This window comes from Triplophysa rosa, linkage group LG22, assembly GCF_024868665.1.
Source record: "Triplophysa rosa linkage group LG22, Trosa_1v2, whole genome shotgun sequence".
NCBI lineage: Eukaryota > Metazoa > Chordata > Actinopteri > Cypriniformes > Nemacheilidae > Triplophysa > Triplophysa rosa.
The window spans coordinates 1976669-2003850 of NC_079911.1; the positions used below are offsets into that span (position 1 = coordinate 1976669).

At 38.9% G+C, this 27182-nt stretch overlaps 1 protein-coding gene across 2 annotated transcripts in view; it reads right to left on the reverse strand.

The window, feature by feature from the left end:
- Window positions 1-26107, reverse strand: part of tln1 (talin 1) — a 74443-nt gene extending 48336 nt beyond the window's left edge. The window contains exon 1 of one of the 2 annotated variants that reach the window (XM_057320771.1): window positions 25955-26107. The gene's annotated coding sequence lies outside the window, so the exon portion shown is untranslated. The remainder of the gene's footprint in view (window positions 1-25954) is intronic. The other variant, XM_057320772.1, reaches the window with a different exon arrangement.
- Window positions 26108-27182: the final 1075 nt, after the last annotated feature.

Here is a 27182-nt window from a genome sequence, read left to right on the forward strand (position 1 = left end):
TATATTAGAGATGCACCGATTGCAATTTTCTTTGCCGATTCCGATTTCATTACAAGTGAAACCTGCCGATTCCGATTTTTGCCGATTCCGATTTTTGCCGATTACGATTTTCTATCCACAAACTATAATTGACAGTATACTGTATATAAAACCATATGAACTTTTCTTCAATACACATTTTTTTTACATTTTACAATTTCCCAAAATTTCCCTAAATGCAGTTCTCCAAGCTGCATTAAATTACAGAATCTTCTCTTTCCCAAACAACTCTTAAATTGAATAACTCTGTGACTGAAAAGAAGTACATATAATAAAATATAACTAAACATGTCACTTAATTTACCTTTTTCATTTTTGTACTCATCTCACAAAAATCTAAGATAACAATAAAATACTTCAACTTTATTCTCGTCTGTTTCCGTTTATGAAACTAACATTGCTTTATTTCATTTTTTCTGAAATGTAAAATAAATTGTCTTTATCTTGTGTCTGTAGTATTAAAAGAAGTGGGTTGATTTTTGCTGCAACTTCAATAAAAAAGTTAAAAATCTTATGAGTGAATTCTACTCTAAAGATGTATATGTATTTGCAGTTTTTTGTGTTAGTAAAGAACTCAATCAGATATATATCACATATATTGGTCGATTTATTCATTTTTTTATATTTTGGATTTTTAAAAACAAGTAGAAGTCGTGTTGAATGTCATTTTACCTAGGTGAAATGACCACAGTTTTAACGTAAGACAAGCAATCAGGTTGAATGGAATTTACGCTTGTTTTTTACACAACGACTTCAACATGAGTTTAGCATGTGTCAGAGTTTAGCATGATGCTAATAGCATCACTGTTAGCATACATACCCCATGTAGACGGAGCAGCGAGAGATGAACTACAGTGCACCTTTTGTCTGTACAGTACATGATGCGTGTGCAGTCAGCGTATATGAGAGATGCGCGTCAGTCAGCAGAGACTCGCCATGCCATGAACGAGCCGTGAAAGACAGGCTGTGCGCGCGCACGTTTACATGTTTACTTGCGGCTTTGAGTGTACTGACGGCTGTGACGTTCTTGCCCGCATCACGGGCAACATAAGATCGGCTTGGAATCGGCGAGACGTGAGACTGACCGGCCGGGCCGATCATACGAAAAACCGTCCAATTCCGGTCTCTGGCCGGTGCACATCTAAATTATATGCACTGAAAATACCTTGCAATAACTCTGCTACTAGATTTAGTTATGCTGTGATCATCTGTGTCTCCATTTTCATTGAGCTTGTCTATATTGGCTGGTTGGTTCTTGTCACATGACCTGCGGTGCGCTTGCGGCTTTCTGAAAAGTTGAGATTTTTTCATCCCGATGCAGCGCTGACGCACCTGAAAAAAAGAGTGCGTCACGTCGGCCCCTATTTCCTACGCAAAATGTGAGGGCCTAAGCAGTCACAAAAAAGACAAAAACTACAAGCAGTAATCAGTGTTGTGGGCACTGAAGTGCAGTGACATGCACAGCAGTCTCTCAAGATCCCATGCAGTAACCTGCAGCAGAGTCAAACTGTGAACTCCAGCAGTGACGTGTGAGGTCTGGAGATCTAATGACGTTCACACGAGCACCTCCACATCTGCAGCATAGAAAATCCTCATCCAAAACCTTGAAACACTAGGGATGCCACAGTTCTCAATATAATATTGAACCTTTTGGTAAGACCTCCACAGTTCAATACGCATTTGTGAATTGCCGCTTTCCGGATTTGCGTTTAAATTATTTCTGTGCGTTTTATTGCTCTCTGTTATTACGGACTGGCTCCGTCCGTGTTTGTCTGTATGTTTGCGCATTGAAATAGATAAATGCCTCCCCACGAGTAAAGATCTAATAACAATGAGAAAACGTTAGGGACACTTGTGATGTTGGTGACAGATTTCACACGAATCGAGCGGTTATATGCTGACGAACAGACGCGGGCTGGCAATCTGAAGCACCGGAACATAGCGGGTTTATTGTATGCTCATTTTACCAAAGTAATAGTGGGAAAAAAAATCCCCTACTGTCTCTTCCTAGGTTTGGACTCTGTGCAGCGACAACATTGCATGTTGTCCACGAACTTTAGCCATGGCGTCACGTACACCACTGTTGCTTGTGAAAACAACAATGGCAGAGCGCGGTGGGTGGAACTACTTAGATTAAGGGGCGGTAACATTATAATAAAATCCGCTTTGGACGTCACAATCGGAGCGAAATCTGAATGGCTCGATTTCTCACATGCTTGCAGGGAAAGGCACAACAAAACAAACTTACTGGGTTCTTATTTTTCACATTTTCTGGGTTGCTAGATGCACCGGGGACCCGATTATAGCACTTAAACACAGAAAAAGTGGGGTTTTCATCTGATGTCTCCTTTAAGTTTCCACAGGTCCACGAGGTCTCACTTAAAAAATACCGGTACTTATAATGTCTTTATCTGCAGTTATGCCTTTCATTCTGGAGGATTTCCATTGAAAATTAAATTAAATAAATCCATTGCTCTCGTGTCTCCTGTGAGGCTAGGAACAGTGTTCTGTGCAGCCAACAACAGAACAGTTAGCATGCTTTGCTCTCCTTTGGTTACTTTTGCCATAGTGTCGGAACTAATTCACGTATGTCGCTTGCGTAAACAAAAATGGCGGCTGCAGCACCATGGGTGGACACGTTCAGATAAAGGGGCGGTAATATTACAACAAGAACCCCTACTTACATCAGAAGGGGAGCAAAATCTGATCGGCTCGTTTTCTCACAGGCTAGCAGAGATAGGATCACATAAACAAAGTACCTGGTTAGCCATTTTTCATGTTTTCTGAATTGACAGATTCACCAGAGACCCGATTATAGCACTTAAACATGGAAAAAGAGTGATTTTCATAAAATGACCCCTTTAAGCTGGTTAACGCTGAGATGTTTTCAAGTTTATTTTATTTAAACTGGTTAACACAGAGATGTTTGCAAGTTTATTTTATTTAAGACGGTTAACACTGAGATGTTCCCAGGTTTATATAAGAGGCTGTTATATGTAGAAATGTACCTGGTTTATACAATTTCTTTAAAGAGTTAAATGTGTCAGTTCACAAAGATAAGCTTTAAATTTAAGCATAACATGTTTAATTTACTTGAAATGTTACTCATGTTGGTACAGAATCAAATTCACAAAAATAAATATTAGCATCAGTACAAGGAATATCACAGCAGGGTCATCTTTCTATAAAACAGCAAGTGAAGAAATTAAATAATCTCTACAATGTAGGTCATGAATATTATGTTTTGAAGCAATATGCTCCAGATATCTTGCAAAACTAACAATTCTAGTGATCTACATTCGCAGACTTGTATGTAGTGATGGGACTCCTCTTGGATAAGAGGAAAATATTCACAGTGACATGAAACCACATTCCTTCGGCTACGATCCCAAACAAACAGGAAGTGTTTGGTCGCTCTTCCGTCACATGGTGGTCGTCCATGAAGCTATCAAAGTCATGCAGCTGTTGTATCTTTCTAACCAAAAAACATCTGCTCACACACGCACAGCGCACACACACGCACGCACGCACAGCGCACACACGCACAGCGCACACGCGCACACGCGCACGCAAACACAACACAACACAACACAACACAACACAACACAACACAACACAACACAACACACACACACACACACACACACACACACACACACACACACACACACACACACACAGCCATGTAACAAAAGTGTCTCATTCCCACAGAGAAATTGGGAACCACAATCAATAAGATCTACAGATGCAATTTATTTTTTTATATTTGTTGTTGCAATTAGAAAGTTTATTGTTTAAAAAGGTAACCTTCTTTTAAAATTACAAGTGTAGTGTTGCTTTATCTGGGGGTAAAAGCAGGGTTTATGGAGAAAGAGTGCAAAAAGCTTAAAAAAATTAACACCTTACACTGCTCGTTGGAATGCTTGTTTCTGATTAGCCAGTCGCAACATTTACAGGTTTGTTATTCCCAGATAATAACCTCTGAAAACTAATGACACACGATAACCCGGATGCAGCAAATCATTTTGAAAGGTTTTTTTGACAAATTAAATATAAATGTCTTTTAATAACATATATGACATTATATTTACAAATGATTAAACCAAATTGCCTGTTCATGACATTTGAACGTCATTTCTTACCTTAAAACCGAAAGTGAACAACTTTTCCTTTCAAAAGGTCAGCATTCTGTAAAAATGAGCTAATAATATATTTCAAAATCCCATTTCATGTCCAGTTCTTTTCTCATGTGGCAAGGAGCCGTGTAATAAGCAGGATAATGTACAAGTAATGTACAATTTACTTTCAAGAATGTTCCATATCTATAGCTGAGTGGTGATGACATTTGAACTCAATTATCTATAAATACATTAACACTGTGGACCATATAACCATATGGAAAGTACTTTACTACAACCAGCCTCCTTGCTGACAATAACTACTGACTCCTCTGATAGCGTGTCAGTCAGATATTATGATCCCAGTTTTCAATCAATACACTATAATAATTTAAATAGACTATGACTGTTTTGGTGACCGAGGCAATAGGCCTCTGAATAATTTCTCATGCCTTGGGAATAGTGCTTTGACCAAATATGGCTGCTTCCAAATACTGGCAAGAGACCTGTGCTCCTAGAAACAAACCATCAGTCTAGATCTCCTAAACTGGAGAAGAGTGTAAACCACTACACACATACATTCATGACATACATCCAGCAACAGTCACCAGTTCACTTCACATGGCCAAATCTACAACAGCATACTGGAGCAAAATGGAAGAATGATAAGCTGGCATTATTGATAACAGCAAAAAAAAGGATTTGACTGTTTAAAAAAAAAAGGTACAGCTGTAGTGCTGCATGAGTGCTGCAATCACTACATGACTACATCACTTCTTTTTGGACAATGAGCGAAGACATCATCGCAGAGTATGGAGTTTTTGCAGCTAGAGGCTGCAAAACAATAATAGATTGCCTTCTGGGGAGGGTGGGTCGAAGGGTAGCGATGTCTACCAAATTGGCATTGGACAATGTCTACAGTCAGGGCTTTTCCTGCATAGAGAAATTGGAGGCGGCCGCCTCCGTCAAATGTCGTGCCGCCTCAGACTCTTGCCAAAATTATGTTGGGTGTCTTCACAAGAAATGCTGCGTGCATTTAATAGACTGTCATTTGTAACTGCAGTTGCGGCATTACACCACAGTAGAGGCGCTGTTTCTTTATCAGCACGCTGAGGCGCTAAAAGAGTTGCAGAACAAGAGCTAGCTGTGTTTCAAGGCTGTTTGTTTTGCATCCAAGTACGTTTAATTTCTTTAAATTTCTTAAATTAACATGACGTATATCATTATAATGTCTTTAGCTGTGCAGTTGGATCGTTGAATCAGCATATACTGTACACAGCGAGTTCGCCAGTATGAATACATTGAGACTTTTCAGTCACTAGCGAATATAAGAGATCATTGAATAATTTAAAGCGGCCCTAACACATCACCCAAATGCAGTGAACAAACAAACACCTGAACTTCGCGAAAGTATGCTCTCTCTCTCTCTCCTGCACACAAGTGATAGTGACGTCTGCGCATGCTCCTTCTCCTGCTCTCCTTGCTGCTGCGGCGGGCGTGCCACGTGGTTTTCCGGGAGAATTGTCCAATAAGGGACTAAGAAAAATTGTTATGAAACAGTTTTTTATGTTCGAAAAAAACTTTACGAAACCTGTACGATCGCTGAGGGGGTGTATCGAGCACATAAATACTACGTAATACGCCCAACTCGTTTTTTGACAAGTTGACCATGTTAAGCATGAGAAGACAGCACGTTTAACATTGTAAAGAAGTCAGAATGCATGACACATCGTTGCAGCACCCCTTTAAAGTGAACCACAGAGAATGCAAGATGTGAATAAGCTTTGCTCATTTAGTAAGACTGGTTAATTCAGTTGGCTATTGTGGGCAGAAAATAGGGTGACCATCCGTCCCGCTTTGTGTTGTACCGCAGAGCATTTTCGCCCCTTGTCCCGCATATTGAGAAAATGTCCCGCATTTTCATCAGTCTGTTGGTTTTTAGTTGTCACATTAAGAAACACGTTCTTTAGCCCGAAACGCGCATGAGACTCTTGTTTGCGCCATTGTTTATTTAACAGCGCTGTGTCAAATCCGGCGCACACCAGTGTCCAACGAGCTCATACAAATTGTAAACCCTTACTTTTATCCAATGTATGAGAAGAAGGCAGTGATTTAAGTCATCAAGAGGCGGTGACATCTGTCAGTAGATCGGGTGGCGATCCTCCTATGTCAACTTGCCGAATAAAAACTCACTAAAACATCATAAACTGTGTGGATTTGAAACTGTGTTCAGCCTATAAGGTTGTGGTTAGCGTATTAAAATAAAACTTATTTGCAAATCATGAAATGCATTATTTAACAATAATACATTTTAAAAGAGAAAGTCTTTTTCATTATTTGTTTGTTCTTTATTCCTAAATTTTCTCTTTTTGAGAAGATCTTCAAAGTGTATAACATGATAACTCCACCTCTGATATCTGTGCTCAAAATTTAAAGACAGTGAACCTTAAACTGAAATCACCTATAAAATTGTTTTATCTATGCCTTAATTATGTTGTAGTTGGAATGGACTAAATAACAAATTATTTTTATAAGCTAAATAGGGCTGGGCGATATATATCGCAATTCAGGCTAATTATACATGTTAGTGTTGTCAAAAGTCCCGGTACTTCGAGTCCAAGTCGGTACCTAAAAATAAAAAAGTTGTCGGCACCTAATTTTCATAAGACCCAGTAGCACCGACGTACCGGGTCAACCACGTACTGATGCTCTGTCTGACAGGTTGTCAGTCGGAAACTTTTTATAGACGCAATAAAACGTGATGAGCGGATAAGCGCGGCTCCGATACACAAGAGATGCGCACAGAAATACTTCAGATTAAAGTCATATCACGAAGAAAACGAACAGAGTTTCAGAGGAAGCATCCGGATTTAAGTTTACAAGTTCAAGCGGTAAGTTTCAAATTCTGTTGCGTTTGCATTATGAATGTTGTAGCATATGTTAAGTTAAAGGTTACATTAAAATAAACGTCCCTGTTTGCGTTTTAATTTGTTAGCGCCAATGCTAATCCAGTCAAGTGTCCTTATTAACCATTTAATGCTTTTATAACTGTAATGGAGTAAAATAAATGGGAGGACAGGATGGGGTTTACAGTACCTATTTTATATAGGCCTATCTGAAATCTATGTGCTAGAAAACTATCATACTAACTGTATGACTAGCAATGTGTATGTCTTGTATAGATAACTCTATTAGGTTTAAAAAGCCACATTTAAACTAGGGCTGGGCGATATTGACCAAAATTCATATCTCTGTATTTTTTTGATGAAAGGCGATATCCGATATGTATATCGATATTTTCTACAAAGTGGAATAAATGTTTACTAACAAGTCAAAGCTTCATGTGAGGTGTCACAATCACCTTTATTAAAATGGCTTGTGAAAAGAAATTCAATGACAGGGTTTTTTTCCCTATTTGAAAACATACACAGGGTTTTTCCTGGCTCAAAATGAGGCAGAGGTGGTACCATCCTGATCTTGTACACACACACGTAGGCCTACCGTACATTTAAGTGGCTTACCAAAGTGACTTTGAGTTTGACATATTAAAAGTTCTAACAAAATTAGATAAAAATGACAATTATTAAGTTATATAAAACATTACTTTTATTCAACCAAACAGAAATGTTTTTTTTAAATCAAATAAAGCATTTTTATCATTTTCAACTAACTTTTCAGCCCACAATAGCCAACTGAATTAACCAGTCTTTCAACACATCTTTCATTCTCTGTGGTTCACTTTAAATGATTCAATGATCTCTTATATTCGCTAGTGACTGAAAAGTTCAATAGTTTAAATGAATCGGTTCAAATGAGTCATTCGTGTGTGAGTCGTTCTAAACGCAATGTGCGTTCATACTGGTGAACTCTCTGTGTACAGTATACGCTGATTCAACGATCCAATTGCACAGCTAAAGACATTACAATGATGTACGCCATGTTAATTTAAGTAATATCAAGAAATTAAACATACTTGGATGCAAAACAAACAGCCGTGAAACACAGGCTGGCTCTTGTTCTGCAACTCTTTTTAGCGCCTCAGTGTGCTGATAACGAAACAGCGCCTCCACTGTGGCGTAATGTCGCAACTGCAGTTACAAATAATAGTCTGTTAAATGCACGCAACATTTCTTGTGAAGACTCGCAACATAATTTTGGCGAGAGCCTGAGGCGGCACGACATTTGACACGACAAGTTCTCTATGCAGGAAAAACCCTGCATACAGCTGCACACCACTTGTTAAAAACTGAGGTTTGTTTTAATATTGCATATGCATGTATGTTTAGTCGGTTGACTTACTGAAGTTTATTCTATTTGTCTTATACAGCAGCAGACTGAGGAGGATGTTCATCAGCATGAAAGACCCCAGTGAGCACACAACAGTTTCAGCAACAATTAACTTATACTTCATGTATACAAAATGGCATTGCTTTCTATACGTTTATATTAACAATGAGCTTTATTAATAAAATTGTGTTTCAATTAGCATGTAAGGTGTTTTGCTTTGGTACCGAAATTGGTACCGAGAACCGTGGAATTTTACTGGTATTGGTACCGACTACTGACATTTTGGTACTGTGACAACACTAATACATGTCTAAATCGATTCTGAAATCGATTCGATGTTTTATGCACAGCTCTTCCTTGAACTATGGCTGTTTGATCAGTAGGTAGTCCTGCTCGTCTGCTCGATCTAACATCACTACGAGATTGAGTCGTTTATAACGTGTATTTGAAAAAGCAACACTCGTCTATCATGATTACTATAAATCAACTTTATCATGAAAATACCTGAAAAGGTTTGAAGAACAGCGATAGAATATAACCACAGGCATTTCCTGGAACTAATTGTTCTAATTCTGTTTCCCATATTTGGAGTTTCTGTGCAAGCTCGCCCTCTGGCTATCGGATGTGGCGGCATTTAATCGTACGATATATCGCCCAGCCTTAAAGCTAAAACATTATATTAAAGGGCACATATTTTGCAAAATTCACTTTTATAATGTGTTAAAACATTAATGCGTGTCCACAGTGTCTGTAAACAAGCAGTCTAAACAGTTAAAAATGTGCTCACTCCTTTTTTAATAATTTGCGTAATTCAAAAACCCTGCTGGTAAAAGCAAAGATTTGAATTCTGCCGTTAATGTCGTCACTCAACGGCAAAGCCCGCCCAGCAGTGGTGACGATCTGCCCTATTTGCCCTATTTGCTTAGACACAGTCCCATGTGGGAAGTACAACAGTCGCCATTGTTAGATTGTCACTGGAGCTACACAATGTCTGCGCCACGGAGGCACTACAGTTGTTCTGTATTAGGATGTACCGACCAGCATAACTGTCTCCATAGACTCCCGCAAGCCGAGTTATAGAGAACAGCATGGTTAAATTTCATTTATGAAGGCAATGTCCCGCTGAGAATCGGTAAAGTATTTCACGTTTCCGCCAATCATTTCACGCCGGACTGCTTCACGAATGAGGGCCAGTACAACGCTGGACTTTCAACGAGGTTGCTACTGAAACCGGGAGCAATACCAACACTTCGTGCCCAGTCCTCATATCCAGCAGAAGCAGTACGTTAAGTATCACACCTCATATTGTTGCTGATTAGTCTTTCAAAATGCCACTCTTAATGTGCTGTTATCCGCTATATTGGTAATGTTGCTAACAATAGAAGTACAGGTCTAACTGTATTTATTGACGCTGCCCTCACATGCTGTTCGGGCTTATCGTAAACAATACGTAAAGTAAGTGTGACAGTACATGATAGAACAACGTTGAAAGCGTAGTATAACTGTAGTAACGCTAAACTAATACCTGCTCGACCTCCATGCAGCATTTATTCTCTGGCTCTGTAGTCATTTTACTGCAATTCCCACACGAGCACCTGCACAGCGATTTATACATTATCATGACGGACCATGCTAATGCTTATCGATCACTTGAAGAACGTTAATTTCACAATAACTGCAAAATTACAACTAACCATTGGAAACGTCCTGTTCAATTCTTAAGGTTGTCACTTCTTGTGTCTCTCCATCAGTGTCAGACTCCGGTTCTACATATAGGGCTGAACACCATTAACAATTACTGACATTTTATGTTTTGTTTTGGCCGGTAACTTTACGCATAAGCACGAGTTCCTGAAACTCCGCCCTCCTCTGGAGAGGGGGCTGGGACGAAAAGCTCATTAACATTTAAAGAGATACAAGCAAAATCGGTGCGTTTTTCACACACTCAAAAACGGGCAACTTCAACATTCTATAATAAATGATCCGCTGGGTATTTTGAGCTAAAACTTCACATACACACTCTGGGGACACCAGAGACTTATTTCACATCTAGTAAAACCATTCGAACAACCTCTCCTTTAAAATGTTTTCATTTATTATATCAAGTTTACGCATTTTCAATGTGTGCCCCACATTGTTTCACACAAACAGATTACCTGTCCCACATTTGTTTTGTTGGTGGTGGTCACTAGGGTTGGGTTCACTTTTTAGCCGGTACGGTACCAAAACGGTACCTGGAATTCGGTGCCGGTACCAAACGGTACCTTTTTTCGGTACTTTATTTATTTCAGTGAAAAAAGTCCAAACCTCTCAATTCAAACATTTTGTTGAAATTTTACACAAAGACTATAGAAATAACTAAGCATTATTATTACAACCAGCTTATTCTATTTCCTCCTCACACACATAATCATTTATTCATGCAGTGTGATAATTTACCTAAACCATGAGGCCTCCACCATTAACAGACCATTAGATAATTAGAAAAACAAAACTTGAAAAGTCTACAAAAATATTTTTAACAGCATCATTACTGAAAATAACAGATTGATTTGTAATATACATTTTTAACAGAGATACTGAAAGAATTACATATAAATATATAATGTTGATCATACAATAATACATAATGTAAATGTGCATCAGTCTCCTGCGGCGCTGTTCACAGCTTTAAACTGCACCTTGACGGTTGGCCTCACTCACCTCTTTCCATCACTGCTCTAATCTGTCACTAATAACTTTGTTTCAGGACTTCATGAGATGATTTTATTCATTGGTGGACAGAAAACACAAAGCGCCTTAACAAACTTAAATGTTCAGCGCAGTGTTATGTGTGTGCGTGCCGGCTGCGTCTGAGCGCGCATTTCCTTAACGCGATTGTATGCTTAATTTTCTAAACAAGAACAAGTGAAATAAATAATATAAATATGATAACCATATGTAGAGTCGAGTGTTTATTTTTATTTTGTACGTTGATAAGGACAGCCTGCTTTATTAGCGGTTTTAGTTTTGCTTTGCGTGAAGTAAAATCTTCTCTCTCTCTCTCTCTCTCTCTCTCGTACCTGCTCACGCGCAGTACCCGATGCGTTCTCAAGTACCGAAATTTGGCACCGATTGATTTAATGTGAACCGATACTCGGTAGTACTGACGTAATTCGGTCGGTGCCCTTAAAAGTACCGAGTCCGGTACCCAACCCTAGTGGTCACCCTAGCTGAAAAGTTGAAAATGATAAAAAAGCTTTATTTTATAAAAAAAACATTTCTGTTTGGTTGAATAAAAGTAATGTTTTATATGATAAATAATTGTTTTAATGGTAATAATTGTCACTTTCATCCAATTTTAATTTTGATTTTAATATGTCAAAGTCACTTTGGTTAAGCCACTTAAAGGTACGGTAGGCCTTCGGGTGTGTGTGTACAAGATCAGGATGGCACCACATCTGCCTCATTTTGAGCCAGGAAAAACCCTGACAGTGAAACGTTGTGACGGATGATGACGAGTTGCGACGTTATAAAGTGAGGTGCATCTAGGCGCGAGCTGCCCAGAGATACGTCGTTTCTGTACAGCGCGAGAAAATATATATCACGTGATTTATGCACAACTTGTGAGTGAAGTACGTTAAAACGCTGCTGCATCCGAAAGCCAGAGGGCGCTCTCGTACAGAAACTCCAAATACTCACTGCAGAAGAAGACCATAACACACGTAGTAGTAGGAAATGCCTAAGGACATGTTTTTATCACCGATCCTCAATCCTCCTCAGGTATTTTCATGATAATAAAGTATATTTAATAATAATAATAAATGTTTGATGGGTGTTGCTTTTTCAAATGCACGTTATAAGCGACTCAAACTCGCACTGCTTTTAGATCGAGCAGCATTTCTACTGATCCCAGAGCCATGCTTCACGGACAAGCTACGCATCAATAAAATAAACGATACCTTGCATTATCGCAGCCAGCTCGGTTTCAGTAGGATTTGGTGGTAACCGCGGTTAACCGGGCACACATCTACTTGCAACTAGTGTGCAGACCCAGACTGTCATTGCACAGTAACTTCATATTGACGCACAGCTAAACAAAGGCAGAGTACCGTAACTCAATAAGAGCGTTCCAAAACAAAGTCAAAGAGCGCTAACTAGTGTTACGGTGTTCTGCCTTGGTTTCCTCTGGGCTTTTGGAAGTTACTGTTAAGACAATGCATTATTTTCTCAAAAAAACTATGAAATTGACTCAAGATACTTATGCACGTGATAAAGGATGTCTTGAATATCCCAAAAATATCAATAACTCATTTACGACCAAAATCGAAGTTACGGTCTTTTGCCTTTGCACGGCAGTATTGTATATCTAGCAAACAACAATGAAAATGTTAACACGCAAGCATGGTCAGCACAATCATTCATTAAAACACAGTGCTTGTTTTATTGTGTGTTCATAGAGAGCGTTGGTTCACGTAAAAATTAACATTTGTTGCTAATTTACTCACACTCACTCGAGGAGTTATACTTACTGTGTTATCCTGATGAATAAAGCCAGTTTGGAATAGAAATCGACTGGTGTCAAAGCCGCAAACCTCTGATATGAATACAAAGGAGTGCCTGAACAAGACGCTCTACTCATTAAATACGGAGGTAACGAAAACAGCAACACAACTGATTAAAACAAAAGCCGCATTTGGAGCTCGAGAGAGGTCTTACAGACAGTTAAGTTAAATATGACATGTCATATGTATGAATACACCTTAGACAAATTTCAAACAGCGGTTTTGTTCCTTTGAAGGGCACTTCACTTCACAATGAAAGAGTCGTTCCAGACAAAGAGACATTGTTTTTCATTGCACAACCGTGTTGCCCTCTCCAGAGCACACATATCAAAGGCTCTGCTTACCCTAAACTTAATCATAACGGCTTGTAACAAATCAACCATTGTAATTGAGGACTGGAAGTGTCCGTTTTATTTATTTTAAATTAGGGCTGCAACTAACGATTATTTTAATTGTCGACTAATCTACAGATTATTTTTTCGCTTAGTCGACTAATCTACCGATTATTTTTTTTATTAATCTAATAAAGATTTTTTGGATTACTTTATTAATTCTTTGGCAAACTTTGCAAATAAACAATAAATTCTACTATTTTCTTACATTATAAAGCAAATCATACTTTTTACTCCACTACATCTTATAAATAAATATTGTTGTTTTAACATTTTAATCCGTGTTTACATTAAAATCACTATCTTCTTTTAATTAAGTAGTTTTAATTTTAAAAGTAAAAAAAGACTGATTTTTTATGTACTTACTGTATTAAAGGTAAAAAAATGAAATAAATTTAGCTCTGTATACTGTGGTAGGCTATATGAGACCAGTTTTTTTATTGCACTTATGATTTTTGTTGTCCTTATGTTGTTCCAATTGCTTCCATTATTTCCCTCATCTGTAGGTCACTTTGGGTAAAAGAGTCTGCTAAATGACTAAATGTAAATGTAAAAACATAAAAAAATGTGTTTTTGAAATACTAGAGCATGATATACAGGTGCTGGTCTAATTTTGACCAACTTTATGGAGATGCACATTTCATTTTCCAACAGGACTTGGCACCTGCACACAGTGCCAAAGCTACCAGTACCTGGTTTAAGGACCATGGTATCCCTGCTCTTAATTGGCCAGCAAACTCACCTGACCTTAACCCCATAGAAAATCTATGGGGTATTGTGAAGAGGAAGATGCGATATGCCAGACCCAACAATGCAGAAGAGCTGAAGGCCACTATCAGAGCAACCTGGGCTCTCATAACACCTGAGCAGTGCCACAGACTGATCGACTCCATGCCACGCCGCATTGCTGCAGTAATTCAGGCAAAAGGAGCCCCAACTAAGTATTGAGTGCTGTACATGCTCATACTTTTCATGTTCATACTTTTCAGTTGGCCAAGATTTCTAAAAATCCTTTCTTTGTATTGGTCTTAAGTAATATTCTAATTTTCTGAGATACTGAATTTGGGATTTTCATTAGTTGTCAGTTATAATCATCAAATTAAAAGAAATAAACATTTGAAATATATCAGTCTGTGTGTAATAATGAATATAATATACAAGTTTCACTTTTTGAATGGAATTAGTGAAATAAATCAACTTTTTGATGATATTCTAATTATATGACCAGCACCTGTATGCTCTGTATTTTTTTCCTCCAAGTAATATACGACTCTATTTTCAGTCTCATAATGTAATTGAGTGTCATTAAAGCGAGCCCGCGCACCTTGAACTCAGAATGATGCGCTTAATGCATTCGCTTCGTTATTTACAGTTATGCGCATCCCGGACGCACAATGATGCGCTTAAAGCACCTACTCCTTCTGAAGTCCCGGGGATCATTTTGCTCCCAAAGTAAATAATAGTTAAACACAACAAGAAGAGATGATATGTTACATGTTTAACACATAGTGCGTTGCATCAATCCAACAGTTTACAGTTAAATCAGAGGTTTAAAAAGAGTTATTTCTATGAAGACGCAAAATATTCAGACCGCTTCCAGTGCTTCTAATAAGTAAGCTACACTCAACGAGTAAGTTAACTCACAGTCTCTAGCAAAATACATTTTAAACAAAACCATAGACTATCATCTTGTCATTATGAAGAATAATGAAAACATTGGAACATTTGGAAAGAGTAGCGTCCTGACCGTCACCGTACACACGCATGCTGACTGGAGATTGACAGACAGCACCAGCGGAGGTCAGAGTTTCTTAATTATGCTATATTGGTTTATTCCTCCATAAGCTATCGAATGACATAAAAAGTGCATTGGTGGTTTCATGATAGTTTGTCCTTTTTGAAGCTTAAGAGTAATTTAAGCAGGGTCACAATCTGCAAAGGTTCACATACACTAACTTACACTAGTACAATAGCGTTAATGTAAATCATTAATGTAAAGCGTCTGTGTTAAAATAAAGTAATTTATTATGAAAGTCTACATCTCACGTGCCCCTCTCCGTCCGTTTGTGATTGCGTGTCCATGCTGTGATGATCGCATTTCGGGGGTACTTAACGTTAGGGGGAATTCCTCCGTCCATTCACTAACTTACTGCGTCCAAGGCTCTCGATCGCTGTTTGTCGGGTGTATTATACTTTCTCTTGTTCTGCTGATTAACTTACACACGCCCGGGAACAAAACTGCTATTACAGCAGATAAACGTAAATAATACGACGCGTCGACGCATTTCACGCAGACGTCGATTGCAGCGACTCTTGTTTAAATATTTACACTCAGTTTATTATATTACATTCCGATTTCAATGTCAATATTATATTAAAAGGTCATTGTTCTGTAAAAGGTGTACTATTGCATATTTATATTGTTTCTTAATAGGGATGCACGAATGTTCGGCACCGAAAATGTTCGGCTGAATATAGCAAAAAACGCAAGTTCGGTGTTCGCGCCGAATATGTGAAGTGGTTCGTGATACGATCAAGCAGCAACAGCCGCAGAGAGAGAGAGAGAGAGAGAGAGAGAGAGAGACGTGTGCTCATTATTACTGCCGCAAACAACTAGGGCTGAACGATTAATCGAAATCGAATCGCAATCGCGATGTGAGACTTGCGATTTGCTAATCGCAAGAGGCTGCGATGTGGAAACGATGTAAATATAGGAACGCGTCTGTTCCAAGCCCGCTTTGAGTGGCATTCTTGCTAACCAACAGAGTGAGCGCACCTCCGTTATCCTAATCAACAAAAAAAAAACAGAAAGCGGGAGAGAGAGAGGGTGTGTTATTATGCATCTGCAGAGTCAGATCGATCATATTAGGCAAATAAATACTAAAGAACCATCCAATTCAGAAGACCGCACACACAGCTGTGTTATACTCGCTCTCTTCCCCGCGTTGCGCTCTTGCGGACGAGCCGTTTAAACTTGACGCGCACACATAGCCCGTTTCATACTCCTCGTCTCGTGGACGAGCGTTTAAACTTGATGCACACACATAGCCTGTTTCATACTCGGCGACTCTTCCCCGTTTGCGCGTCTAGCGGACGAGCCGTTTAAACTTGATGCGCACACATAGCCTGTTTCATACTCGCGCGACTCTTCCCCGCTTGGCGTCTCGCGGACGAGCCGTTTAAACTTGATGCGCACACATAGCCTGTTTCATACTCGCACGTCTCTGCCCCGCGTTGCGCGTCTCGTGGACGAGCCGTTTAAACTTGATGCGCACACACAGCCGTTGCCTTGACGCACGCGCGCACCCTGTGTCAACTCACGCCTAGCTCCGCGTTTCAAACAAATGTAAATTCTATCTAACTGTTTTGCTAATTTCACTTGGATGAAATTAAACATTCAGCACATTTTCTACTTGTTTTAAAAAATCCCACATACTTAAAAAATAATAAATCAGCCTATGTAACCTATGAACTATTTTAATAATTCACTAACACAATAGAAAATGTTATGGATTTAAGGGTTACAATGGGAGTTGTATTTGTTTTAATGGAAACTATAATAGTGTACACTGGTATTTGGATTTTATTGGTGTGATGTAATCTTGAAGCTGGGAACCAATTGAACAACAGTAAGCCCGATTTGAATAATGCCCACTACTAAAATGAATTTTGTAATGGTTTTAATGGAAACAATTAGAATTTCTGTAATGTTTTTTTTGTTGTTTTCTTTCAGCAGGGTAATTATACCCATACTGTGCTCCACACAACAATATTGAGCTGAGGCTTTAAATAGAAAAGTTAAAATCGCAAATCAAATCGCAATCGCAATGTCTGTCAAAAAAATCGCAATTAGATATTTTCCCCAAATCGCACAGCCCTAATTTTGGCAGTGTGTGTGTGTGTGTGTGCGTGCGCGTGTGTGTGGAGCATTTTAAAGTGTCAGAGAAAGACACAGCACGGGACTTGCCGCACGGAAGTAAATTTCCGAATGAAAGCGTCTTTACCGGTCGGTAACTTTACTTCAGACTGAAGCGGGCTGTCTGACAGTAGCCCCGCCGCTCGCGACATCCTTTGACATCATACAGTGGTCGCGTGCACACAGTTCCCTGTACTAAACAACTTGTCAAAGTATGTTCTGTGCATCCTGGCTATGAGAGAACAGTCAGCTTTTGTGGGCGGAGTTTGGAGGAGAGACGTGAACTGAAATGGTTGTCAGTCAGCATCAGTCAGAATTGCTTGCATTGGATGTTTTTTTTTCTTTAAATCTTTTTGCAATGTAGCCTATAATAATCCAACAGTTTTCGTTTATTCGTGTTTTTATCTTATAGGCCTAATGCGGAATGTAGGGCTGCAACAACTAATCGATAAAATCGATAATAATCGATAATGAAATTCGTTGTCAACGAATTTCATTATCGATTAGTTGGTCTGTGATGTCACTTGCGAGCTGCGCAGTTATAAATCAAGCGCATTTTCTTCCCTTTTAAAATTACCGTTTTAGATGTGTCTCTCCGTGCAGCATGAGCTGCGCAGTTTTAAAGTCAGATGTGGTTCTCTGTGGATGAGTCTCTTCGTGCAGCGCGAGATGCGCAGTTTGAAAGTCACACGTGTCTCTCCGTGCTGCACGAGATGCGCAGTTTTAAAGTCACACTTATCTCTCCGTGCAGCGCGAGATGCGCAGTTTAAAAGTCACACGTGTCTCTCCTTGCTGCGCGAGATGCGCAGTTTTAAAGTCACACTTGTCTCTCCGTGCAGCGCGAGGTGCTCAGTTTTAAAGTCACACGTGTCTCTCCGTGCTGCGCGAGGTGCGCAGTTTTAAAGTCACACGTGTCTCTCCGTGCTGCGCAGTTTTAAAGTCACACGTGTCTCTCCGTGCTGCGCGAGGTGCGCAGTTTTAAAGTCACACGTGTCTCTCCGTGCTGTGCGAGGTCCGCAGTTTTAAAGTCACACGTGACTCTCTGTGCTGCGCGAGATGCGCAGTTTTAAAGTCACACTTGTCTCTCCGTGCAGCACGAGTGACGCAGTTTTAAAGTCACACGTGTCTCTCCGTGGATGCGTCTCTCCGTGCAGCGCGAGGTGCGCAGTTTTAAAGTCAGACGTGTCTCTCCGTGGATGCGTCTCTTCGTGCAGCGCGAGATGCACAGTTTTAAAGTCACACGTGTCTCTCCGTGGATGCGTCTCTCCGTGCAGCGCGAGGTGCGCAGTTTTAAAGTCAGACGTGTTTTGCATGCATCTCTTCAAACTGCGCAGTTTTAAAGTTTAAAGGGGAGAGGTGTTTTAAATGACAAAATGAAAGATTATATTAGTAAAACCCAAATTGTGGCGTTTGCACTTTGCAAAGTACATAATAGGCTAAATACCCTGATTTGGTGGTTTATTTAGTTCAGAGGTGGGTAACGAAGTACATTTACTTGAGAACTGTACTTAAGTACACTTTATGAGTATTTGTACTTAAGTATTACTTTTTCTGTTTACTTTTTACTGTACTTCACTACATTTGAATGACAAATATCTCACTTTTCATGGCACAAAAAATGATTTCCTTGGCCAACCCTCCCCTCGCTCCCACGTTTGGGAGAGACTATTGTCAGTTGCTTCTAATATGACACACCTGAATCAACTCACCAGGTGTGTTAATTATGGAGACATTCACAACATTTTGGGAGAAGTCTAATGAGTTCAGTTGTGTATACTTTTCCCATATCTGATTTACTTATTATAAGCAAAAGATGTAATTACATTTTATCCGATTAATCAACTAATCGTGAAAAAATAACCGCCCAACTAATCGATTATCAAAATAATCGTTAGTTGCAGCCCTAGTGGAATGACAGTTTTTAATGAAGTGTTTTGTTGTAGGGGTACAGAGTAACTTACATTACATTCTTTTAGCAGTCAGTTATAGGCCTAATTAATATAGGCTATTCATGAAGGGAGAGGGCTCAATTTTTTGTTTGAATTTACTTTGTTTTGCTCAATTTTATATTAACCATGTTCGGTATTATTCGGCCTTCGGCCAAGTGTTTCACATCATGTTTGGCTTCGGCCAAGAATTTTCGTTATAAAATGACAATATCGCAATTATTTCTGATGCAATTAACCGGCAAACAAAAAGTTGCTATCGCGACAGGCCTAGCAATAATTATTGAAAATTAATGAAATAACGCCATTTTTTCTTTATCCGATATGACACTTCACATTGCATCCCCTTCAGCAGTGCCTTTCAAGGGCGCAAACATGACTCTTCCTGACACATCCACGGACTGATTGACTGACGCTATGATGTTGCCTGTATCTGTTTTTAATTTTCAAAATATGGAACCTGAGGACTTACATTTGATAAATCATGAAAGACCCCCCCAACTCTCTACACGATTCACAAGAACGGCATATTTTGATTAAAACCGGCGAATTTCACAGAAAAGCGGCTCATTTGCAGGTTTGTATAAAGTCAGGCGTGTCACGTTGCCCTGCTCACATCTGATGTAGACGCTGTTGGGAATAATTTGGTGATGTTTACAGTGCAACATTGCGATGGACGAGCGATGGACAGTTATAAGGTCAGGCGGGTCGGTACAGGGCGAGTAACACAGATATAAAGTCAGGCATGTCTTCTCTATACGCGAGTTGCGCAGATATACCATCAGGCTTGTCTTCTTAATGGCGGCTTAGCACAGTGATGTCTGTCAGCCATCAGCGATGGCATTATCTATTACGGCTGGGTATCGATTCTGATGTTCCGATTCGAGTCAATGATTATAGATTTAATACAAATCCTACAGATATTTCTAAAAAAGATCAGTTAATATCACATTACAAAGGTGAATTAAAAAAATTAAATGAAGAGCCACAAACCTGTATATTAAACTTTAAACACAATTGGGAATATTGAAACAGAACAGGTTATTTGACATTTAAGATACAGTATAACAAACAAAATGTCACAAAATTAGCTGTAAAGAGCGGCTGCAATCATATGAACCGCTGCCTTTTATGTGAAGGTGATAGGGCTGGGCGATGTATCTCAGTTTCTCAATGACTTACGGTTAAATGCCGCCACATCCGAAAGCCAGAGGGCGCTCTTGCGCAGAAACTCCGAATATGGAGAACAGAATAAGAACAATTAGTTCCAGGAAATGCCTGTGGTCATATTCTATCGCTGTTCTTCAAACCTTTTAGGTTATTTAAAGGTATTTTCATGATAATAAAGTTGATTTATAGTAATGATGATAGACTAGTGTTGCTATTTCAAATACGCGTTATAAACGACTCAATCTCATAATGATTTTAGATTGAGCAGTACTTCCTACTGATCAAACAGCTGTAGTTCACACGAATCGATTTCAGAACCGATTTAGACCCCCAACTCTACAGTTAGGCCTATGTTATAACAGAGTAGGGATGCAACGATTATAGATTTTGTTGGTACGATTATAGTCTGAGGAATAATCACGGTTGCACGATTATGACTATTATTATGCCTACATTAATTTCTAAATTTTTACTGGCCCTGACAAAAAATGTACTTGCCCGCCACAAAAAGTAATAAATAAATAAATAATAATGTCTAGTTATTAGTTCGTTTTTTTACCTATGCAATCTTAATAAATAAGCTCATAATACCAATAAACTATTAGCCCAACTCTAATAATAATAGTCAATTAGTTAGTAATAAAATTAGAACAAATGATCAAATTATGAGCAATAGCACAAATAAATGTAATAAAGCAAACACACATATAAAATTAACAGTGCTTTTTAGGTGTTTCGGGTTGGTCTAACTGTGGTTATTAGGTACAGAAACTGAATAAAAGAGTCAAATGTAAAATAACACTTCATAGTCTTCACAGTATACTGAAATATAGATCAAACCATATTAACGTTGATAAGTCAGGAGCAGTGAGTGTGTTTTGTCTTCGTTTTTTGTTGTCTGATGAGCATTAAAACAGATATGCAGTATTTTGCTGCTGTCCCTCCTTTAAGAGCTAGCGCGCACGGATCACATGCTTTTTTCCCCCCACTGTTTTCGTTTACAGCAAACTATAATGGATTTATCTACGCGATATAGAGCCCATTCGCTAAATAATAACATAAAATAAGTTAAATTGGTTCAACTTGCGTCAGGAGTAGACTTTGAATTTGAGCTTGCGCATACAGAATGTACGCATCATCCTGTGAGCTGTCCTCGATGTGACGCTTCTCGTCCGTTGTGCTACTCCGTTAACTTACATGGCGCATGGTTGTTTACATTGCACTGAAAGCCCAACTGTCACTACTACAGCCTTGATTGTGAATGTACATGTAAGATTGTCTGTTTGGTCTCTCTGCCATAGTTAATCTTGTGTGTGTTGTGGCCTCCGTGTCTCTGATAAGCACGGCTCTTCAAGATGGTGCACCACTGGTGTAACTTTGTTTTCAGTTTGAGCAAGTTGCTACGTTTCCGTTCCGTGCAACAGAAACATGCGGTGTAACGGAGTCTTTACGATTAATTAAGCGTGACGTTTTTAAGCGCGGTTAATAGTAAACCTCGGTATTCGCTGCATCCCTATAACAGAGTGCCGTGCTCATCTCATGACTCATTGGTTTGCCATGCGTAGATCGATCACCGTATATCGCGAGAGTTACTCGACAGTACTCCTTACAAAACACTCTTGTTTTACTTTGATATCATACGCCGATCGGTGCGCACAGCGCCGCAAGAAGTCAAACCAACATGATTTCTAAAAGCGGAAACTGAGGATAACCCAGACATGACGTCATTAACAGGCGACCCTTTGAACAGGGGCTCACGTTTGTTAACTAAGATTTTCTTTGGATTCAAACATTGTTGAAAACGTTTGGGATAATACAAATCTGCACGAAGCAAAATATATAACACTTTCCTCATGGATTTTGGATATTTTGATGCAAATATCTTTCACAGTGTCCCTTAAATAAAGATGTGCAGTAATTTGAGCCATAAATAACCTTCAAAGTTTCTACCTGACCGGGTTGAGATTTAAATATGAACGAGTACTGATATGATGTCTCACACTGTAGGCTGATAAGAGTTCGCTGGAGGAACAGGTCATCATCCACTCCTCCTAACTTCTTCTAGACCCTGAAAACAAAGGAACTATTCATGTTTCTGAAGCCCACCGCGATACTACACCGTATGCCATCAATGGAAAGCTTGTTATATGGGTGGGTAGGGTGCAGTGAGGCCTGCTGCTGACTGCACTGAAGTAGTCTGCACATTGACCTGCTGCGGGCAGTATTATACACATATACTCAACTGACGGGATTGTGTGTGAACATGCTTAACTGTAATAAAACCCATGTCCCATAAAACACAAAATGAACATGTCTTAAAATATTTTGTACAATAACAAAAAACAAAGACAGACAGATCCTTCTCTGAAAGAGCTCTTTTTTTCCAGACAAAATGTCCAATCAAATACGTACCCGTAATATTCAATCTAAATATCCACTAGTCTAAAATATCGATATTTCGATACGTATTGATACTGTAAATCTGAAACGGTTCCAATACGGATGTCCCACAGTATTGATACCAGCTGCGCGTTCTCGCTCTCTCTCTTTTTTACGACAGTTGTTGACACAGTGCACATGAACGCAGTGACAACAGAACCCCGCCTCCTATCACAGACTTGACTCATTTATAGCAGTTAAATAGTGTTCTTGTTAAAAACATGTCCAGTGAAGAGTCTCAGTAACACATCTGGCGCTTGGTGCACGCTCGTTTATGCTTCCCATGTTTACCATAGCGCTCTATGCATGTGCGTAGATCCACTTGTTTCATTCGCGTCGGTTAAATGCTCTGGCCATCTTTCTAAGAGTGCTTTCACACCGGACTCATTTAGTATGGTTGAATTGCACTAGAGTTCGTTTTTCTTCTTGGTGCGGTTCGTTTGGGCAGGTGTGAATGCAGCAATGGCATTCCAGTGCGCACCAAAAGCAGACCAAATAAGCATACCGAGACCTCCTTGAAGAGGTGGCCTCGGTACGCTTTCAAACATTTACATTTATTCATTTGGCAGATGAACCCTTTTGGCAAACGAACCCTGGAGTGGTTTGTTTGGGGTGAGAACGTGATCCTACCTCGAACAGACCCAAGTGCATAAAGTGCTGCACTTTTTTGGACTAAACCAGCTGCACTGTGTATTATGGAATGATGACACGTGTTTGTTGACAGTTTGCACTAGCATGGCAGCTCGCAGACAAACTTGCAGTTGTGAGGAGGTGCGTAGCCTCATAGAAATTTGGTCTGATGACCATATTACATCCCAACTTTTGAAAACTCACAAGAACAGCACGATATTTTCATTGTTTAGCTACATTACTTGCGGGTTTAAAAGTTTGACAACGACAAGGTAGAGCACATTGTAGTCAGGACATGTTAAAAAGGAATTAATTTGTTGACTGTATGCTGCATCAATAGAGAACAGCAGTATTTTGCCGACAAGAGCGCGCTAACATTAGTAGCTATAAGCTCAAGTGGTAAGAACAATGTGAGAGAAAATACATGCAAAAATGTTTAAACGTCACGACTGTAGTATGGGCACTCAACAGCACAACAATATGATATTTTAAACTCCTTATGCAGCCGAATCTGTGCTGGTTTGTATTGGTCGCCTCCAGTTTTCCTTTTGTTTTGCCTACAGCTAATGCTGTGACACAAGCATGAAGTCTTTTCAAGAATAGAAAAAACTATGCTCATCAAACGGTTGTGTAATGTTGTAATATAAAAAAGATAACAATTGATCTCTCAGTTGTCATTAATTTGATGCAAGAAACATTTTTTAAATCGTCAATGTAGAAAACACTTACTTATAATTTTTGTTTAAACCATACAGTTGAGTTTAATACTTATCAATATAGTTAATATTTAGGTGTTTTATTTAAAGGAACATTACAGATTCATGGTTCAGGCAATAGTGTTTATTATTGTATTAATTAATCATTATCGGCAGGTACTGCCCACCTTAGCTATCGTTATCGGCAAAATCCAATATCGGCCGATTTCTGTGCATGCGAACACAAAAAGCCTAAAACAATATATAGGTCCCAGGAATAAATGAAGAGTTTATTGACAAAAACAGATAACTCTGTGTTTTTAAATATTTTTTTAATAATCATATTTTTATCATGTTATCGTGTTTTATTGTGTTAGTTAGCTGCACTTTTAAAAATTATTATTATATAATCAATGCACAATAAAAAAACATTACGTTTGAGTTATCTGTTTTTGCAAATTAACTCATTAAAGTTCACCTTTAAAATTCCTACAAATTAATGTTGTGTTATTTAAAGCGCTCCTTAGTGCATCTGTCATATACCTAAACACATGATTTTGATAAAAAATACTGTTCATTGATGTTCTGTATGGACTAGTATTATAGTCACTAATAAAATAATAATCAAAATAACAACAATAGTAATAAGCATTTAGGAATGCATAAGGCACCCAGTTATTCCTTTAACCTAGTTAACCCTTCACAAATTAATGAACTGCCTGAAATAAACTAACCTCCAAGATATAACTGAACTGAATGCAATGTCAAGAGCCTACCACACATCAGTTCAAAGCAGCAGCTATAGACTCAACACCTCACAAGAGATACTACACTCAATGTGGGTCATATTTCACAAGGTATGGCCAGACAATTGGGGTTAGTAGTGAATCTACGGGATTAAATGTGTAACAACAGAATTTGATTCATTTGTTTCTAGCACGTTTGCATATCACCACACCCGATATGAGCTCAGTTATTTCAACCCTGAGGGCGCATATTGCTCCAGCACAACTTCCCCTATGAAAACATACCTCGAATCTGATACTGACACGTACTTCATGAAAACATGATGTTAACATTTAAGCTCTAAATGCCATAAATGTAAAGCATTCATAACTCAAAACAGTGAATTATTAAAGATTACTGCCCAGCCACACAGCGATTGCAGACGTTTACATAATTCAATAAACTGATTTTAGATAGTCTCACCTGATGTTTTTGGGCGTGTTTACAGATCATCAATAGTTAAATATTTTGACAGGAATAAGAAACCTAATAAATCAAGGCGTTTGTAGCGCAGAAGTGAGTGTAGGCCGCGTTTTTACTCAAGTAACGAGACAGTTTCTTAGACTGACGTGTAACGTTAAACGTTACATATCAAAGTTTAACAAACTGTACATTCGATAAATATTCGCTTAAAAATAAATGAACGACAAAAACGATGTGCCCCAACTGGTCTGTATAACGGGTAAAATGTCTCTCATCGTTTCTTCCGTTATAAACTGTACATTCTTGTCTGCGTCTCTTAGAAGAAAAACGTCAACTTTAATGTGCACGAGTCACTTGACTTAATACTTTATCATGTCCTTCTCTCTACCTATCAAATAAAGTCAGGGAGTTCTCTTTACAACTAAATGTAAAAGTTCATTTGCCCACCAGAGACGTAGCTAAGTGTTTAAAATCTTCGCCTCAGAAGGAAACTTTCCCACCCGGGAAAAAGTTCAGCAGCTTAACTGATAATAAAACTTAGAGAGCGGAAGTAAGTGTTTTGCTCTTACCTCAGATTTCTTCGATCTACAGTTGTCCACCTTCGGACAGTTTTCGATATATTAACACTCCCAGTCCCCCAGCAGAAAGTTCCTGTCGTGTTAACGCTGGTATGTAACGTCAGATGTGATTTCTGCACCGTTGCTTTGAAGCGGTGTGTTAAACTCCACCCTGGGCTCGAGCAAATACGCACGAGCGCGCGCTCTCGCAGCTGCCTCCCACATCATAACTTTTCCCCTGAATTATTTCAGCCTTGTTAAAATTGTTTTATAGATGTATGCTTACGTGGAAATCAACAATCACTTTATGCACTATAGTTTAGAGCCTTAAACATTTGATTAAATTAGATTCTTACGGCTTTATTTCGCTTGTTAGATGTTGAGCGGAACAAATGTGGATTGCATGAGAATACAGCACCATCTGGTGTTCGGTGTATGTACACGCCACAGTTTTGCTAACTCCCAAGCTGTCAAAAAGGAAAGTATTTACTATGACACCTGAGGCCTCTACTAGCCACAGCGAGTGCCACGTGGTGTTCTTGAAGAAGGGCGTATTGTATGGGATTCCTTTTGTGACAATAAAAATGAACGCAAACTTTTAGAAAACGAACAAAATTATACAATGAGAAAGAAAAAAAAAAACACTTTGATAATGAAAACAATAAACTCAATTGCAAGAATGTGACATGATTTTCAAATAAACTGCCATTTTTCTTAACAATTTTCTAAGTTTCGTTTTTGCAAATAATAGTTTTGAATTCGCTGCTATATTTTTCATTTGCGCTTTCCGAGTTTTCGTTTATGCTTCTCAATTTTTCTTTCGCCTTTCTGGCACAAATCTCACGTGTGAGCAGGATTTATGGCCGCTTTACGCTGATTGGCCAGTGAGTTTTTGATTGATAGCTCCCTGACAAGGAAGTCGATACTGAAGACATTACAGTGCAACGAATCTTAGAGAACGATCTGCATGCTGTTATATTTATTGTTTGTACTTAAAACTACTTTCTTATTTAGTTGGTATATCAGTAATTGGTATTTTCAGTAGGTAAGTCATGCGTGGTGTGGATCCAAGCGTCCTCCCCATCCTCAGGTAAATTAATGTAATTCAGATAATAAAGAAAATCACTAGTTTTATTCCTGTACAGTAGCAATTCTGTCTTTACTAAGCGCGTTCATTGTGTGCTTTATATATTTTTTCAGGTATTATTTTATGGCCTATTAAGATAATTTTCTTAAAAAG